At 46.9% G+C, this 18960-nt stretch overlaps 1 long non-coding RNA gene and 1 pseudogene across 1 annotated transcript; both read right to left on the minus strand.

Moving 5' to 3' along the window:
* Positions 1 to 388: 388 nt before the first annotated feature.
* Positions 389 to 3249, minus strand: LOC138649437 (uncharacterized). Its single transcript, XR_011315311.1, has 3 exons — positions 3229 to 3249; positions 1133 to 1235; positions 389 to 451 (listed from the first exon to the last, which is right to left on the minus strand). It is a non-coding gene; the product is annotated as an uncharacterized lncRNA (long non-coding RNA).
* A 6723-nt stretch (positions 3250 to 9972) lies between these two features.
* Positions 9973 to 18364, minus strand: LOC138648590 (plasma membrane calcium-transporting ATPase 4-like; annotated as a pseudogene).
* Positions 18365 to 18960: the final 596 nt, after the last annotated feature.

The following is an 18960-nucleotide window of genomic DNA, read 5'->3' on the forward strand; positions in this document are numbered from 1 at the left end:
AGATTAGTGGATTTCTGCTTATTCACAGTGTAATGTACACAGAAAGCTGCCAGTCAATGGTGTGGGCAGGCTTATACAGGGCTCGGCATTCAGAGCGCTGCTAGATCTGCAGCAGAAAAGTGTGATTTTATCACAACTGCTCCACCCAGTAAAGTAGGGGACATCGCTGGAATCAGGGTCCCTGCCCCTATTTCATGCTGCTCTCAGATGGGTAGCAGTAACTTGGTGCCAGATTCCGTTTAGTATAAGTGCTATTATCTAACACGCTAGGATCATCTACATTTAGAATAGAGATGTCCCCTGGTTATATGGGGCTAATACTAGACGCGTCATTCACACCCCATGATCTGGTGATATACAGACATCCCCACTAGGATACTCACAGCGGCAGGTTCTTGGATCTCCGGGATCTCATAGATTCCACTGTCAGGAATCGCCAGCACAGTTGGATCTAAAACAGTGATAAAACGGTGAAGAAATAAAATGTATTAGACGACATCAATCCTACATACACAATACAGCAATCTACAGGAGAAATAACGGCCGTCTGTAAATGGGGATATCACTAATTATATGGGGACTGTAAATATGAGGAGCACATCGCCCTCACTGTACATGTGAGTGATGGGAAGAGAGAGCTCAAACTGAGCAGCAATATGCAGATTAGCCTGGAAGTGCACGAGGGCGTGTCACTGCACTCAGACGGTTTCTGCCACGCCCCCAGTGCACTTCCATCCAATTTGGTGCATTGCTTCTACGTTAGATTCTCCTGAGATATTGGATTTCTAAAAACTAAAAGGTTCCTTTCATTAGAGGGTAATGGACTGCCCAGTCAGAGCAGCACTTCACATGTACCATGTGCTGGCAGGTTCCCTGTACACAGAGTAGAGTAAATCCGCCATTGCCCCCTGTGCTCTAGAACAGGGGTCCCCAACTCCAGTCCTCAAGGCCCACCAACAGGTCATGTTTTCAGGATTTCCTTTGCATTGCACAGGTGATGCAATTATTACCTGGGCAAGACTAAGGAAATCCTGAAAACATGACTTGTTGGTGGGCCTTGAGGACTGGAGTTGGGGACCCCTGCTCTAGAATATCTGGAGATTCCTTCTAGAAGGACGGATATTCGTCCTACCTGTGATCAGATCGCTGCTCATTTCCACCTGACTCGTATTCGGGTCAGGGATCATTTCTGGGTGTAGATTTTGCCCATCTTCGGTGTCGCCTTCTGTTGTTTCCTAATAGTTAGAATATATAAATTTAATATGTGGAAGATTTCACTAAATTACCAAATCCATAAATCAGGGAGCACTAAACCTGCATTTACAGATGCAGCAGTTGTAACTATACAGATAATGCGCCATGTTTTCTCATTGTCTCATTTAGGTGGATTAAGATAAATTAAGATTGAAAAATCAAATGTTCAGTGTAAACTCCTCTGCACCGTGACCCCAGAGCCGTGTTACCTGCGCTCGAAATATCATGGGGACATCGTGTCCTTCATTCATTACAGTATTAAGCCGGTTTCACACATCAGTGCCTCTGGTACGTGTAGCGACAGTTTTCTCACATACCGGAGACACTGACACACGTAGACCCATTCAAATGAATGGGTCTATGCACATGTCAGCGTGTTTTGACAGACCACGTGTCCGTGTTCAAAACATGCATACATGTCTGTTTTTACCCGTGAGTATAGCAGGGGAGGGTGAGCCACGCGATATTCACCTGTCCCCGTTCCACCACCGCGCGCTGCTGTGTCTTCCGCATCCTCTGGCTGTGACGTTCAGGTCAAAGGGCGCGATGACGTGTTTAGTGTGCGCGCCGTCCTCTGCCTGAACAGTCACAGCCAGAGATCCGGAAGACACAGCAGCGCGCGGTGGTGGAACGGGGACAGGTGAATATCGCAAGTGCCAGTGTCCCCGCCTGCTCAGCAGCAGCATATGGGGCATAATATTCTATGGAGCATCTTATGGCCATAATCAACCTTTGTGCAGCATTATATGGGGCAAATGTTTCTACGAAACATGTTATGGGGTCATAATCAACCTTTGGGCAGCATTATATGGGTCATATTTTTGTATGAAGCATCTTATGGGACCCATCATAAACATTATGGAGCATTATATGGGGCATATTTTTGTATGGAGCATCTTATGGGGCCCATAATGAACTGTATGGAGCATTATATGTGGCTCCTGATTCAATATGGATATTCAAAAACACTTAACCTACTGATGTCTCAATTAATTTTACTTTTATTGGTATCTACTTTTATTTATGAAATTTACCAGTAGCTGCTGCATTTCCCACCCTAGGCTTGTACTTGAGTCATTAAGTTTTTCCAGTTTTTTGTGGCAAAATTAGGGTTCTCAGCTTATACTCGGGTCGGCTTGTACTCGAGTATATACGGTAATATACTGTATAGGAAACTTGTAGACATGACAATTCTGTAATATCGCCTGTTATCTCAGCATTACAAGCAGGAAGCCTGTAATCCTAGTGATAGACAGAGGCCGATATACAGACGTTCCGCCACTGAGCTGTGACTACATCTGCAGAATACAGACTGCCATCACAGGCGAGGAGGGAGCATAAAGGTACCGTCACACATAGCGACGCTGCAGCGATACCGACAACGATCCGGATCGCTGCAGCGTCGCTGTTTGGTCGCTGGAGAGCTGTCACACAGACAGCTCTCCAGCGACCAACGATCCCGAGGTCCCCGGTAACCAGGGTAAACATCGGGTAACTAAGCACAGGGCCGCGCTTAGTAACCCGATGTTTACCCTGGTTACCATCCTAAAAAGTAAAAAAACAAACGCTACATACTTGCGCTTAGTTACCCGATGTTTACCCTGGTTACCAGCAAAGACATCGCTGAATCGGTGTCACACACGCCGATTCAGCAATGTCTACGGGGAGTCCAGCGACGAAATAAAGTTCTGGACTTTCTTCCCCGACCAGCGATCTCCCAGCAGGGGCCTGATCGCTGCTGCCTGTCACACTGGACGATATCGCTAGCGAGGACGCTGCAACGTCACGGATCGCTAGCGATATCGTCTAGTGTGACGGTACCTTTAGGGATTAGTGGCCATAATTCTGCTTTCCCTGCCAGGAGCTGACAGGGAGGCCTGTAAGATCTAACACCAGCTCTTCTGATATCTGACTGGTGATCTGGTAAAGATCAGAAAACAAGGACGTGTGACAGAGAAGAGGAAGGATCCTTACCAGGCGTTCCGATGAGCGGGCCGGACCTTCCAGTACAGACAGGAGTTTTTGGGCGAGGTCCTGAATACAAGACAAATCGCCATTTTGAAATCTTGTTTCAGCCTATAAAAAGAAAAGAAATAAAAATGAAAATCCTGAGGTGAGAAAGGTCACAATGAAGGCGGCCATTTTATGTGACACTTGCTCCTCTGTCTGCAGACACAATGACGCCTTATCTGGGGATTAGTGGTGTTGTATATTGGAGGAAAGAAGAAACTTGTATCCCGCCATTATTATCTATTATTATGGAGAAGATTTGTGCGGAGCGTCCTCCACTTACCTGCTGTAGTGAAGTCCTGATGTTCTGAGGTAAATCTCTCAGATATTCTGAGGTGAGTTGACCTCGGTGGTATTTGGTCAGGCAGTCCCTTACTAGCCCCATCACCAGCCGGTGAGTGAAGCTGAGGACGCCATCGGGTGGTAGAAGCGCAGTGTCAGGGCGATTGTTAATAAAAATCCCCCATAGTGCGTCTACCTGAAGTTTATCTAGAAGATAGTGAGCCATAGCGAGTAAGTGCAAGTGCGCACAGTTCACCAGCTATAGAGTCAAACAATGACACCCGTGACACTGTGCGAGTTCTATAAATAGAGTCTGTGTTCCGTGATGTCATAATAGCCGACAATCAGTGATGTCATAATAGCGTCATGAGTGATGTTATCATGGTATCTTGCAATAGAGTCTTCATGGGCGGCTCTGTACAAATAGATGCTGCCTAGTAATTCTGAAAGTGGAAAACCATAGAATGAATTATGTCTCCATGTTATTATGGACATTCTGTTTTATTTCCAGCTTGAACACAACCAGGAAAAGGGTATGTTCACAAGATGCATTTTTGCAGCATTTTATTCTACCCTTAAAACCAGAGGTAGCAGGAAAAACGCTACGTACAATACTCATGTTTTTCAGCATTTTGTTTTTTATTTCATTGAGTTGAATGGTTGAAAATCGCTGCAAAACTGAAAGAATTGACAAACTTCGAATAAAAAAAAAACATTAGAAAAAAATGCAACGTGTGATTGAGAGTTTAGAAATCTCATTCTTGAAGCTGCTACTTTAAAATGAGCTGGGAATGTAAATTCAGACTTACAGGAGCATGGTCAGACCAGGAGATAATCCCTGTGTGGGCATCCAAACGAAGAGGTAAGGTCCTACTATCCACTAGAAAAAAAAAATTATGCTTTAGGTATGTGTATTAGGAAAAAAAGTGTAATCCCTTTCATTCACATGTAGATAGCGCCAAATATCGTGAAGATGGAATTCATCAGCTGTAGGTCTCAATTCCTTTCTATCACCCCTTATAGGAGGAACTGTCCAGATTAGCGGATCAAGGGGCATTAAAATCTCCACAAATGAGAGCCCTTAGATGTCTCTGTCGCCTTCTGAAAAAGGTTTTTGGCAAAAGTTAGTTGCACTGAATTTGGTGCATATATTGTTGTATAGTACACTCCATTAAATTTACACGTGAGGATGATATATCTTCCACCCGGGTCAATGTCAGTGTCAATCAGCTCAAAGGAGACCGAGTCCCGCACAAAAATACAAACTCTAGCCTTCTTATACACCCCATTAGCAAAAAAAACATATAGGAATCTTTTTATGATGCAAACGAAAATTTAAAAAAAAAAGTCATTGTGATATTGCATATATCCAAGAAAGGTGGGTTTCTTTGTATGAATGGGTTTTATGTGGCCATGTGCACACAACCCCAAAGCTTTCTTCATTCTCGAAACTAACAAAATAAGGTTCTGTATAACATCAGATCTTGTTTTCCTGAAAGTATAAAAAAAATGCAATAAACACTACAATGTATAGAATTATTTTACAACTAAGCCAAGCAGCTTACAAAGAGGTTACCTATATCACTTACCCAGTAGCAAATTCAATATTTTATCTGCAGTTTACAAAGTAGAAAAGGGTTGTATGGGGTTAACAGTACAACGGTGTCTTTCAGTGTGCACATTCCCATATAGTACCTCCTGGCAATACATTGCTTGTGTATTACAACACTATGTAAGTGAATCCCTTTAGTTGTCAGCGTTCACAATCTTTCCTGAAAATGTAATATCTTATAGGTATTTTTCAATATATTAATTTTGTATGTGAGCAGAAAGCATCAAAAGTGGAATACTTAGGGTATGTTTCCACTTCAGGATTTGATGCAGGTCAAATCTGCACCAAATCTGCACCTGAGGTCGCTGGCAAGTCACCTGCATTTTTCATGCGTTTTTTGACGTGTTTTTCATGCGGATTTGTGTGTGTTTTTGTAAGCTCAATAAAGATATACAAAAACAAAATGGTGATGTCATTTCTTATCCAACCTCTTCATTTACATACTCCATTGAAGAATAATGTTTACACACACAGTCAGATGATAGATAACAGATAGATGATAGATAGATAGATAGATAGATAGATAGATAGATAGATAGATAGATAGATATGGGATAGATAATAGATAGATCTATCGTATCTATCATATTTATCTATCGTATCTATCTATCGTATCTATTATCTATCTATAAATAATTAATTTAAAGAAAAGGGGGGGGGGGGGAAATGGCTCCCACGCAATTCTCTGCGCCAGAGGGGGAAAACCGACGGCCGGGGGCCAATATTTGTAGCATATAAGGGGGTAATAACCGTGGCCTCTCTCTAGGCTATGAATATCAGCCCGCAGCTGTCTGCGTAGCCTTTACTGGCTATTAAATTAGGGGGACCCCAAAAAAAATGACGTGGGTCCCCCTATATTTTATAGCCAGAAAGGCTACGCAGACAGCGGCGGGCTGATATTCATAGCCTAGAGAGGGGCCATGGTTATTGGCACCCCCGGCTACAAATACCAGCCACCCCAGAAATGGCGCATCTGTTAGATGCGCCAATTCCGGCACTTAGCCCCTCTCTTCCCACTCCCCTGTAGAGGTGGGATATTGGGTAATAAGGGGTTAATGTCACCTTACTATTGTAAGGTGACATTAAGCCCAGTTAATAATGGAGAGGCGTCAATAAGAAGCCTATCCATTACTAATCCTATAGTAGTGAAAATGGTAAAAAGAAACAGCCAGAAAAAAGTATTTTAATATTCTTAATTTCACCATACTTACCATACTCGATCACATGCAAAAAATTAAAAATAATAAACCAAAAATAATAAACCAGCCGTATACTACCTTTCCGCCGTAGTCCAATTAATAACGAGTGTCCCACGACGATCTCCCCTATAGAATAGTGACATCGGGTGACGTCACTGCTCTATAGGCCCTCTAGTGACACACTGACAGGAGACAATGGCTCCTGCAGTGCATCACTGAAGAGGTTACCTGAGTTCAGGGTCTCACTTTATGGCCGGCATCACACTAGTGAGTTTTACGGACATATGAGAGGCGCAAAAACTACGCATTGCACACAGACCAATGATTCTCTAAGGGGCAGCTCCTATCTGCCATATATTTCGCAGCCGTATTTTACGGGCGTAGAAAATCGCAGCATGCTGCGTTTGTCAGCGTATTGCGCAAAAAATCCGCCAATGAAAGTCTATGGGGCGACAAAAATATGGATTACACACGGACCAGCAGTGTGACTTGCGAGAAATACGCAGCGCTGTTCTAGAGAAAAGCCGGTAATTCAGTGCGGTGTACAGTAATATCACACCGACAGGTTAGAATAGAATAGATAAAATTAATGTCTACACATAGCATAGGGCAGGGGTCGGGAACCTATGGCTCGCGAGCCAGATATGGCTCTTTTGATGGCCGTATCTGGCTCGCAGACAGGGGGCCGGCAAGTAGGAAGCGGGGAGAAAAAAAAAAAAAGACGCCCCTTTAAATCTTCGGGCGGCGCCGTCCGCCGCCATGACCAGCTCCCCCCACCCCCGGGCCCCGCCCCCGCTCTAATACTCACCTCTATTGGTTCCTGCGGCGCCGGCAGCTGCAGCGTCCTCTGACTCTGCGACGTCTCAGAGCAGAGGGCGCGATGACGTGACTCCTGTGTGCGCCGCTCAGCCTCTCTGTCCTGAGCGTCGCAGAGCCGGAGAGACGCTGACTGCACCGGACCTACGCTAGGAACGGGAGAGGTGAGGATTTTACTTTTTTTTTTTTTTTCTTTATGTCTGACTGTCTGTGGGCAATGCTGGACACACTGGGGCAATACTGGAGACCATGGGGCAGATTGCTGGACACACTGGGGCAATACATGAGACCATGGGGCAGATTGCTGGACACACTGGGGCAATACAGGAGACCATGGGGCAGAATGCTGGACACACTGGGGCAATACAGGAGACTATGGGGCAGATTGCTGGACACACTGGGGCAATACTGGAGACCATGGGGCAGAATGCTGGACACACTGGGGCAATACAGGAGACCATGGGGCAGAATGCTGGACACACTGGGGCAATACAGGAGACCATGGGGCAGATTGCTGGACACACTGGGGCAATACTGGAGACCATGGGGCAGAATGCTGGACACACTGGGGCAATACAGGAGACCATGGGGCAGAATACTGGACACACTGGGGCAATACAGGAGACTATGGGGCAGATTGCTGGACACACTGGGGCAATACTGGAGACCATGGGGCAGAATGCTGGACACACTGGGGCAATACAGGAGACCATGGAGCAGAATACTGGACACACTGGGGCAATACAGGAGACCATGGGGCAGAATGCTGGACACACTGGGGCAATACAGGAGACCGTGGGGCAGAATGCTGGACACACTGGGGCAATACAGGAGACCGTGGGGCAGAATGCTGGACACACTGGGGCAATACAGGAGACCATGGGGCAGAATGCTGGACACACTGGGGCAATACAGGAGACCATGGGGCAGAATGCTAGACACACTGGGGCAATACAGGAGACCATGGGGCAGATTGCTGGACACACTGGGGCAATACAGGAGACTATGGGGCAGATTGCTGGACACACTGGGGCAATACAGGAGACCATGGGGCAGATTGCTGGACAACATGGGGGTAATATGCTGGACACACTGGGGCAGATTGCTGGACAACATGGGGGTAATATGCTGGACACACTGGGGCAGATTGCTGGACAACATGGGGGTAATATGCTGGACACACTGGGGCAGATTGCTGGACAACATGGGGGTAATATGCTGGACACACTGGGGCAGATTGCTGGACAACATGGGGGTAATATGCTGGACACACTGGGGCAGATTGCTGGACAACATGGGGGTAATATGCTGGACACACTGGGGGCAGGACTTGAGGCATGGACAGAATGTAGATACGGTTACTGTGCAGAGTGACACTATATCGCCTTTTTTTCTTCATGTGATGTAATGTAGAAGTTGTGAAAAATTAAGTAATGTGTTCTGCAAGCGGAGCTCGAGATAACTGTGTTATTTCCTGCAGAAACGAGTCCTGGCTGGAAGGAATGATGGCGGTCTGTGCTGGATGAAAGATGAAGGACTTCACCTAGAGACGTCACTGGTGAGTCAGTGTTGCCTATACACTGACACTATATATACACTGTATACTATATACTCAAATCTGGCATTCTCTCAACATCAGGTGGGAAGAATGCCAGCTTCCAGTCATGCGCAGGAAAAAGAAGAAGCCAGACTGCTGGACTGATGTCATGCATCGCAAGCTCACAATGTAAGTTATTTATTTAATTTTTTACTGCTAATTACCATTGTTTCAGTCCAGTTGTGGCTTTATACAGCAGGGAGGAGCATTCCTTGCTGTACTAAGTGAACATTGGAGCGATTGATCTGTCAATGGCCCTTTAAACATATTGTACGGCTCTCGCGGAATTATATTTCAAAATATGTGGCGTTTACGGCTCTCTTAGCCAAAAAGGTTCCTGACCCCTGGCATAGGGAGATATATACATATATTTCATACAGCGCTAGATAGCAGAAAAGCCAGTAATTCAATTGCCGGCTTTTGCTATCTCCTTCCCAAACCGACATGATATGAGACATGGTTTACATACAGTAAACCATTTCATATCCCTTTTTTTTTTTTTGTATATTCCTCACTACTAATGTACTAATGTTAATAGTGTGTGTGCGCAAAATTTGGGAGCTCTAGCTGTTAAAATAAAAGGCTAATTCGCGGAAAAAAACTGGCGTGGGCTCCCGCGCAATTTTCTCCGCCAGCGTTGGAAAGCCAGTGACTGAGGGCAGATATTAATAGCTTAGAGAGGGACCATGGTTATTGCCCCCCCATCCCCGGCTAAAAACATCTGCCCCCAGCCACCCCAGAAAAGACACATCTGGAAGATGCGCCTATTTTGGCACTTGGCCACTCTCTTCCCACTCCCCTGTAGAGGTGGGCTATGGGGTAATAAAGGGTTAATGCCACCTTGCTATTGTAAGGTGACATTAAGCCAGATTAATAATGGAGAGGCGTCAATAAGACACCTATCCATTATTAATCCAATAGTAGTAAATGGTTAATAAAACACACACACACATTAGGAAAAAAGTATTTTACTGAAATAAAGACACAGGGTGTTGTAATAGTTTATTATACTCTTAATCCAAATGACGACCCTCGTTCTGTAAAAAAGGAAAAATAAAAAAACAACAATATCCCATACCTTTCTGGAGCTCAGTCATGTCCCACGATGTAAATCCATCTGAAGGGGTTAAATAATTTTACAGCCAGGAGCCTGCAAGGGAAGGAGCTGTGACCTCATCCAGAGTCCCAGCTGAATGGGGCTTTCATTCTAGTGTTAAATGGAGGGTTCCATACTGTGCACTGGACAGTGAAACTGTGATGTCCAATGGGCGAGGGTCAGCAGAGGAGTTATTGTGCGTCTTTACAGTATGTCCTTTCAGTTGACCCTGCGATTCCTCGCTGTCTGTTAGCTGAGGATCAGGCCTCGACTCCTGTGGCATGAACTCAGGATGGGTCATGAAGCTACGGATGACACTGCAGGTCTGTCGCTTTTCAAGTCCCTCATACAGGGAGCTGTGAAAAAACATTAACCACCTTAATCTGAGTCTGTATCCTGTTCAAGCCTTTAAACCACAAGATCTGGCCTTTTCGGAGCTCCATTTCTGCATGGTCAATCTCATCTACATCCTCTGGCAGTTCTTCATGGGGAATTTCCTCTTTCATGGGCCCATGGCCTGCTTCTTTCAAAAACTAAAGTTGGCTTGTGGGAACTGTGCAGATTAACTGGCCCCATGACAGCTCCCCGAGTCCTATAAAGATGCACCAGAACTATTGGGACAAAGTTAGGCCAGAGCAACTGAATGGTTTACAATTACAATCTGTGCTGCAAAAGTTCCCACAACAACCGCACAAAAGATAGGGTTTCTGAAGATGTTCTCAAAAACATTCCGTTCCCCGTGGATTTTTCGGGCGTTGACCTCATTAAAAAATTGCATTATAACAAATGTGTTGAATACAATAGTGTAATGTTCTGAGGGAGGGAAATGTAGGGGTGCATTTCTTCCACTGTCAATGTCAAAAAAGGGTGTCTCCTGCGAAGAGCAGAGTGAAGATGATAGTCAACTGATATATGGCATGGCCCAAAATATTTTTCATCATAGTACGCAAGATGAGTGGCTTGTTACGACCGTGTGGTTTACGCAGAAGTAGTGATTCTGTGGGAGGCTCAGTGGCAAGTGCAAGGGATGCAAAGGTATCCATAATCACATTGACCCAAAGCACCTGTACAGCTTTTAAAGGAGAGTCCTGAGTGATGCAGGCTCCAGTGAAAGCAACAATGACAGCAACCACGTTAACAGTGAGCTGGAACTGAAGGAACTTGGAGATGTTATCATACACGTTGTGTCCCCACATAACGGCCTTTACAATGCAGGTAAAGTTGTCATCTGTGAGGATAATGTCTGAGGCTTCCTTTGCCACATCTGTACCAGCTATACAAATGGCAAATCCCTCTGCTTTCTTCAATGCTGGCCCTTCATTAGTTCCATCCCCTGTGACGGCAACCACTTGTCTCTGTTCCACCACTGTGCTGTCAATGATTCCTTTCACCAATGTGTGCTTGTCTGTGGGGGATGACCGTGCCAGCACTCGAAGACTTGGCCAAACTTTGTCCAGCTTTTCTTGTTCTACCTCCCCCTTTTCATTGTGAATTAGTGTGTTTAACTCTTCCCTCAAGGCACAGGAAGTCTTCCCCAGGTTGTAGGATGCCACACTTTGTAGCAATGGCACGAGCTGTGTTGATATTGTCCCCAGTAACCATGCGCACAGTAATCCCAGCTCGCTGGCACTTCAGTATAGCCTCTGGCTCCTCTGGATGAACAGGGTCTTCAATGCCCACCACAGCAATACAAGTGAGGTCAGACAAGATATTAGCTTCGTTATCCCAGTCAGGTTCAGTGCCTGCTGGGAAGTCCCGATATGCCAAACAAATCGTACGAAGACCATCACATGCCTTTGGCTCTATTACTTTTTTGACCATTTCATCCCGGGCTCTAGTCTTAAATGGGCATACCTCGCCACCTTGATCCAAAATTTTTGTACATTTGCAAAAAATTATTTCAGAGGCGCCTTTGCTGTACATGCGGAAACCTCCTCCAGACTCGCTGAGTACTATGGTCATGGACTTGCGCACTGAATTAAAGGTATACACTTTGTAGAGTTTCTCTTCAGGAATCTCATTACGAACAGCTTGGTAATCTTGCTTCAGGTCCAAAACAAATCCCAGCAGATCACATTTAGTCTTATTACTCACTTGTCTTGTAAGACTACCTTCTTTTTCTGGGGGAAAAATCTTTGATGTATATGCTGAGTTAATAGATTTTCCATTGATAAGCAGGTCTAATATTTTTTGGTTAACGTACCAGTCTTGTAAGAACATATAGCTGCAGCATTACCCATAGTTTCACAAGCATCCAAGTGACGAACAAGGTTAACATCCTTCATCATTTTCTTCATGGAGTATGCCAGCAATATGGTCACGGCAAGGGCTAGCTCCTCAGGAACAGCCACCACAAGTACGGTGACACCGATGATAAAAAATTTAAAGTACTGAATGTAGATAGGGGTGCACTCTGCGAGCCATGGACGCCCCAATACACCAAAAGTGTAAATGACAAAGTACAGCACCATGATCACGGTGATGGCAGACATGATAAGACCTGCTTTTCCAATCTGCACAGCTAGCCGGGTCAGTTTCCCTTGTAAGACAGACTTCTCCTTTTTTGGTACTTTGACCACTTTCTTTTCTCTTTCTTCACTTTCTAAGCCTTCCTCACTCTTTAGAGGTTGTATTTCCAGGGCGACACCATCCTGTGCTTTTGCTTTGTTGCGATTCTCTGGAGGTCCTTGTTTTTTACCTTTCTTTGACTCTTGCTCTTCCTCGCCCCCTTCATTTGCTCCCAAAAGAGTAAAAATGATGCCTGTCTGAGAGTTGATGCCTACGGCTGTGACAACCATGCGTCCGGACCCTTCCATCACGTGAGTGCCACACAGCAGCATGGGATCCTTCTCAAGGGACTTTTTCACCTGATCACTTTCTCCTGTTAGCGAGCTTTCATCCATTTTCAGGTCATTACCCTGGATCAAGATGCCATCTGCAGATAGGAGATCACCATATTTTATTTGTGCAATATCCCTGGCCACCAGTTCTGCCACAGGAATCTGGATGACTTGCCCTTTTTGGATAACAGTGAACTTTTACTCCTGCTCAATTCGACTCTGAAGGCCACGGAACTGCTTCACTTTGCTCCAATCATTGAATGCAGTTACCAAAACTACAATTATGACTGAGAACAAGGTGGTCGCTCCCTCAATCAAACCAGCTTGTGCTTCTCCTTCATCCTCCACTCCTTCAGCTGCTTCCGCACGTGCTTCATTATTTTCCCGTCTATCGCCCTACACGTGCCCTCCATTCTACAAATGACCTAAGACTAACATCCCCCGTAATCCGTCTCCAAGACTTCTCTCGTGCTGCGCCAGCTCTCTGGAATGCACTTCCCCAGACAATCAGACTGATACCTAGCCCCGACCTATTCAAGCGCGCTTTAAAAACCCATCTCTTCAAACAAGCCTACCACATCAACTACTCAGTAAACTAACTTTGTCCTGTTCCCTCCTTCCAAATATTATCTGCATGTGAATCTGCACCCTACTATTCACCTGTCTCCACACCCTCCATGCACACGATCAGGGCCGCCATCAGGGCATGACAGCCGTGACTGGCGTATGGGGCCCGGTGAGCAGAGGGGGCCCGCATCGGGCCCCGTCTCATCTGGTCACCGGGCCCCCCCTGCAGGCGCTGCGGCAGCGGCACACTATTGACGTGCGGGCCCGCGCCCGCACGTCAATAGTTAACAGCCGCCAGCCAGTCTGAGGCTGGCGGCTGAATAAGGCTGCAGTGCGCAGTCGCCGGCGTCTGACGTCATTGTCAGCCGCCGGGCCCGGCGGCGAGTGCGTCTGTGTGGAGCCTGGAGAGGGAGCTTCACCCGGCGCTGGAGCTTGGCCAGGTAAGAAGTTGTGTTTTTTTTTTTCTTTGAGAGCTGCTGCGATCCGGGGGGCAGGATGATGGACACACAGGGGCAGAAATGCTGGACACACAGGGGCAGAATGGTGGACACAGTGGGGCAGAATGCTGGACACACAGGGGCAGAAATGCCAGACACAGTGGGGCAGAAATGCTGGACACAGTGGGGCAGAATGGTGGACACAGTGGGGCAGAATGGTGGACACACAGGGGCAGAAATGCTGGACACAGTGGGGCAGAAATGCTGGACACAGTGGGGCAGAATGGTGGACACACAGGGGCAGAATGGTGGACACACAGGGGCAGAATGGTGGACACAGTGGGGCAGAATGCTGGACACACAGGGGCAGAAATGCCGGACACAGTGGGGCAGAATGGTGGACACAGTGGGGCAGAATGCTGGACACAGTGGGGCAGAAATGCTGGACACAGTGGGGCAGAAATGCTGGACACAGTGGGACAGAATGGTGGACACACAGGGGCAGAATGGTGGACACACGGGCAGAATGGTGGACACAGTGGGGCAGAATGCTGGACACAGTGACACAGGGGCAGAAATGCCGGACACAGTGGGGCAGAATGGTGGACACAGTGGGGCAGAATGCTGGACACAGTGGGGCAGAAATGTGGACACACAGGGGCAGAAATGCTGGACACAGTGGGGCAGAAATGTGGACACACAGGGGCAGAAATGCTGGACACAGTGGGGCAGAAATGCTGGACACAGTGGGGCAGAAATGCTGGACACAGTGGGGCAGAAATGCTGGACACAGTGGGGCAGAAATGCTGGACACAGTGGGGCAGAAATGCTGGACACAGTGGGGCAGAAATGCTGGACACAGTGGGGCAGAAATGCTGGACACAGTGGGGCAGAAATGCTGGACACAGTGGGGCAGAAATGCTGGACACAGTGGGGCAGAATGCTGGACACTGGGGCAGAATGCTGGACACAGTGGGGCAGAAATGCTGGACACAGTGGGGCAGAAATGCTGGACACAGTGGGGCAGAAATGCTGGACACAGTGGGGCAGAAATGCTGGACACAGTGGGGCAAAAATGCTGGACACAGTGGGGCAGAAATGCTGGACACAGTGGGGCAGAAATGCTGGACACAGTGGGGCAGAAATGCTGGACACAGTGGGGCAGAAATGCTGGACACAGTGGGGCAGAAATGCTGGACACAGTGGGGCAGAAATGCTGGACACAGTGGGGCTAATGCTGGACACAGTGGGACAGAATGGTGGACACACACAGGGGCAGAAATGCTGGACACACAGTGGGGCAGAATGCTGGACACAGTGGGGCAGAATGCTGGACACACAGGGGCAGAAATGCTGGACACAGTGGGGCAGAAATGCTGGACACAGTGGGGCAGAAATGCTGGACACAGTGGGGCAGAAATGCTGGACACAGGGGCAGAAATGCTGGACACAGTGTGACAGAATGGTGGACACACACAGGGGCAGAAATGCTGGACACACAGTGGGGCAGAATGCTGGACACACAGGGGCAGAAATGCTGGACACAGGGGCAGAAATGCTGGACACAGGGGCAGAAATGCTGGACACAGTGGGGCAGAATGCTGGACACAGTGGGGCAGAATGCTGGACACACAGTGGGGCAGAATGCTAGACACACAGTGGGGCAGAATGCTGGACACACAGTGGGGCAGAATGCTGGACACACAGTGGGGCAGAATGCTGGACACAGTGGGGCAGAATGCTGGAGACAGGGGCAGAAATGCTGGACACAGTGACAGGGGCAGAATGCTGGACATTGGGGCAGAATGCGAGACACAGTGGGGCAGAATGCTGGACACAGTGGGGCAGAATGCGAGACAGTGGGGCAGAATGCTGGACACAGTGGGGCAGAATGCTGGACACAGTGGGGCAGAATGCTGGACACACAGTGGGGCAGAATGTTGGACACAGTGGGGCAGAATGCTGGACACAGTGGGGCAGAATGCTGGACACAGTGGGGCAGAATGCTGGACACAGTGGGGCAGAAATGCTGGACACAGTGACAGGGGCAGAATGCTGGACACAGTGACAGGGGCAGAATGCTGGACACAGGGGCAGACTGTGAGACCCAGGGGCAGAATGCGAGACACGGGGCAGAATAGAGATACGGGGCATGATTGGAGACACGGGGCAGGATGAAAGACATGGGGGCATGACTGGAGACAGATGGGGCAGGATTGGAGACAGATGGGGCAGAATGGAGACACAGGGGGCATGATTGGAGACAAGTGTCAGGATTGCAGACATGGGGGCATGGTTGGAGACATAGGGGGCAGAATGGAGACATGGGGCATGATTGGAGACACTGGGGGCAGAATTGGAGACAGATCGTGCAGGATCATGGGGCAGGATGGATATGATGGAGACAGATGGGGCAGGATGGAGAGATCACATGGGGCGATCATATGGGGCAGGATAAGGAGATCATATGGGGCAGAATGGATACTCATGAGGGCAGGATGGGAGAATATCTGGCTGACGCCAGGAATGAGACACACGGGGCCAGGCTGGGTGATATTATTAATACCATAGGGGCTAATTTAGGGATATTATTACTGCAGTGATGTATTTATTTTATTTTTTGAGTATACTGTTTTAAATGGGGGGCGGTCCTGTTACTGTATAGAGTGATACTATGTCGCCTTCTTCATGTGGTGTAATGTAGAAGTTGTGAAAAATTAAGTAATGTGTTCTGCAAGCGGAGCTCGAGATAACTGTGTTATTTCCTGCAGAGAGAAGTCCTGGCTGGATGAAATGATGGCGGTCTGTGCTGGATGAAAGATGAAGGACTTCACCTAGAGACGTCACTGGTGAGTCAGTGTGTTACCTATACACTGACACTATACACTGTATACAGAGCTCCTGTGTATAATTTCACTAGTGATCACTATATTATCTGTACACAGACACTGCATACTAAGTACAGATCTCCTGTGTATAATGGCACTTATGGTGATAGTATGGTGCTTTTTTAAAAATTACTGATCAGAATTGTAGTATTCAGTCACTATGTGGTGGTAATATGTGGTCTGGACATGGTGTTGTGGTATTTGTTCCTTGTATGTGATATTATTCGATCACTGTGGTGGTAATATGTGGTCTGGTCATGGTGTTGTGGTATTTGTTCCTTGTATGTGATATTATTCGATCACTGTGGTGGTAATATGTCATCTGGTCATGGTGTTGTGGTATTTGTTCCTTCTATGTGATATTATTGGGCATTTTAAAAATTGAAAAATAAATAAAAATATACCTAAATTGTATTGCATATTTTAACAAATATTTAATAGGCTACAGCAGAGTAGGGCCCGGCCAAAAGTGTCTACCGTGTTATGGTGGCGGCTTAAAAAATCTTTTGGCCAAAACAAAAGCTGCCTGCTATATGTGTGATCTGGTGATGGGAACTGTTAATGTGTGATTGGTGAGAAGTGGAGTTTTTCCAAGAGAGAGTGGTGGGACTGTGGACAGTTCGAGGGGTGGAGCCTGGAGGCGGGGCTGGGGTGGAGCCTGGGCGGAGTCTCAAGGGGGCCCCGAAAATTTTGCCAGTATGGGGCCCCGAAATTTCTAGTGGCAGCCCTGCACACGATAACTGCACTTGATACTGGACTATTGCACTTAAAGGGACTCTGTCACCTGAATTTGGCGGGACTGGTTTTGGGTCATATGGGCGGAGTTTTCGGGTGTTTGATTCACCCTTTCTTTACCCGCTGGCTGCATGCTGGCCGCAATATTGGATTGAAGTTCATTCTCTGTCCTTCATAGTACACGCCTGCGCAAAGCAATCTTGCCTTGTGCAGGCATGTACTACGGAGGACAGAGAATGAACTTCAATCCAATATTGCAGCCAGCATGCAGCCAGCAGGTAAGGAAAGGGTGAATCAAACACCCGAAAACTCCGCCCATATGACCCAAAACCAGTCCCGCCAAATTCAGGTGACAGGTTCCCTTTAAACACACGGGCTGATGACCGGATCATGCAGCTTTATATGAAAATCCCTATTTATTATAATTGCCAGACCTGAAATAACAAGCACTTTTCACCTATTGTGTCCCCCCATTTCCTTGTAGATTGTAAGCTTGCGAGCAGGGACCTCACCCCTAATGTCACTGTTTAAATTGTCTTAACTTGTACTGAATTTATTGTCTGTACATGTCCCCGCTTAATTGTAAAGTGCTGCGGAATATGTTGGCGCTATATAAATAAAAATTATTATTATTATTATTATTATTAATGACAGGCCAAGTGATGGCTGCAATTTCCAGGATGATTAAGGTTACATCTTGTAATGCCTCCCATACAAGTTGCAATAATATTTTGGCTTTCTTTGGGGGAATAACATTTTTTCCAAATGTTTGTCTTCTCTTTTCCAAGTCTGCTAGGTTTCCGGACAAACCTTCTACTGGAGAGGTCTTTAGTCTTCTGCAGATGCTGTTCATTCCACCATAAGGTCCCGCAGTTCCTGCACGCTGCACCCAAAGTCCCCTTCATAGCTGCCATCATTGACAGAATTAGAAGGGTGATGATCTGTGGAATTGTTTGTCATTTTGTGGATGTGATTCCACAGGAGTCTGTGTACCACCTCACTTATCTCCTCTTTCTTTTAGGCTTGATTGTTTTCTTTTTTTAATGTTCTTGTATTCCTGCGTTCTATGTGAAGTCTTCCTTGGGGGATTAGCCTATACCACTCTCCTTTCACACATTTCCAATGAGTGCGTTAAGCTCGACAATGCAAACAGGATGCACATGTTACAGGGGTGTGGTGAGGGTAACCTGGTGGCTTATCCAGGTGTTCCTGGAGACCCGAAATGGAGGATAGCAGGTGCTTTTGTGATGTTTTAGTTGCCAGTTTTACTGCTGCGGATGACTTCTGGATGTCCTTCTCCTCCTCCGGACTGCACATCAATGGATTCCTCTGTTGTAACTAATGGCAAGGAAAAAGCGCGGGAAGAGGAGGAGGAGGAGAAGCTACATGGTGACACAGCCGCACTGCGCAGGGCTGTCAGGGAATCCATCACAATGACTTTTAAGAAATTATTTCCATATTAATGATCTCTTAAAAGGGGAGTTCAGTCCCTTCACGTTCAAAGACACTACTAGAATACCCATCATATTTAGAAATGCGACAGTCAGAGTTAGGAAGGCGGAAGGAACACACCAAAAACAAAAAACATACAAAAAAAATAACAACAATAAGCAAAAAAGGTGCCTAA

Source organism: Ranitomeya imitator, chromosome 9 (assembly GCF_032444005.1).
Source record: "Ranitomeya imitator isolate aRanImi1 chromosome 9, aRanImi1.pri, whole genome shotgun sequence".
Lineage (NCBI taxonomy): Eukaryota > Metazoa > Chordata > Amphibia > Anura > Dendrobatidae > Ranitomeya > Ranitomeya imitator.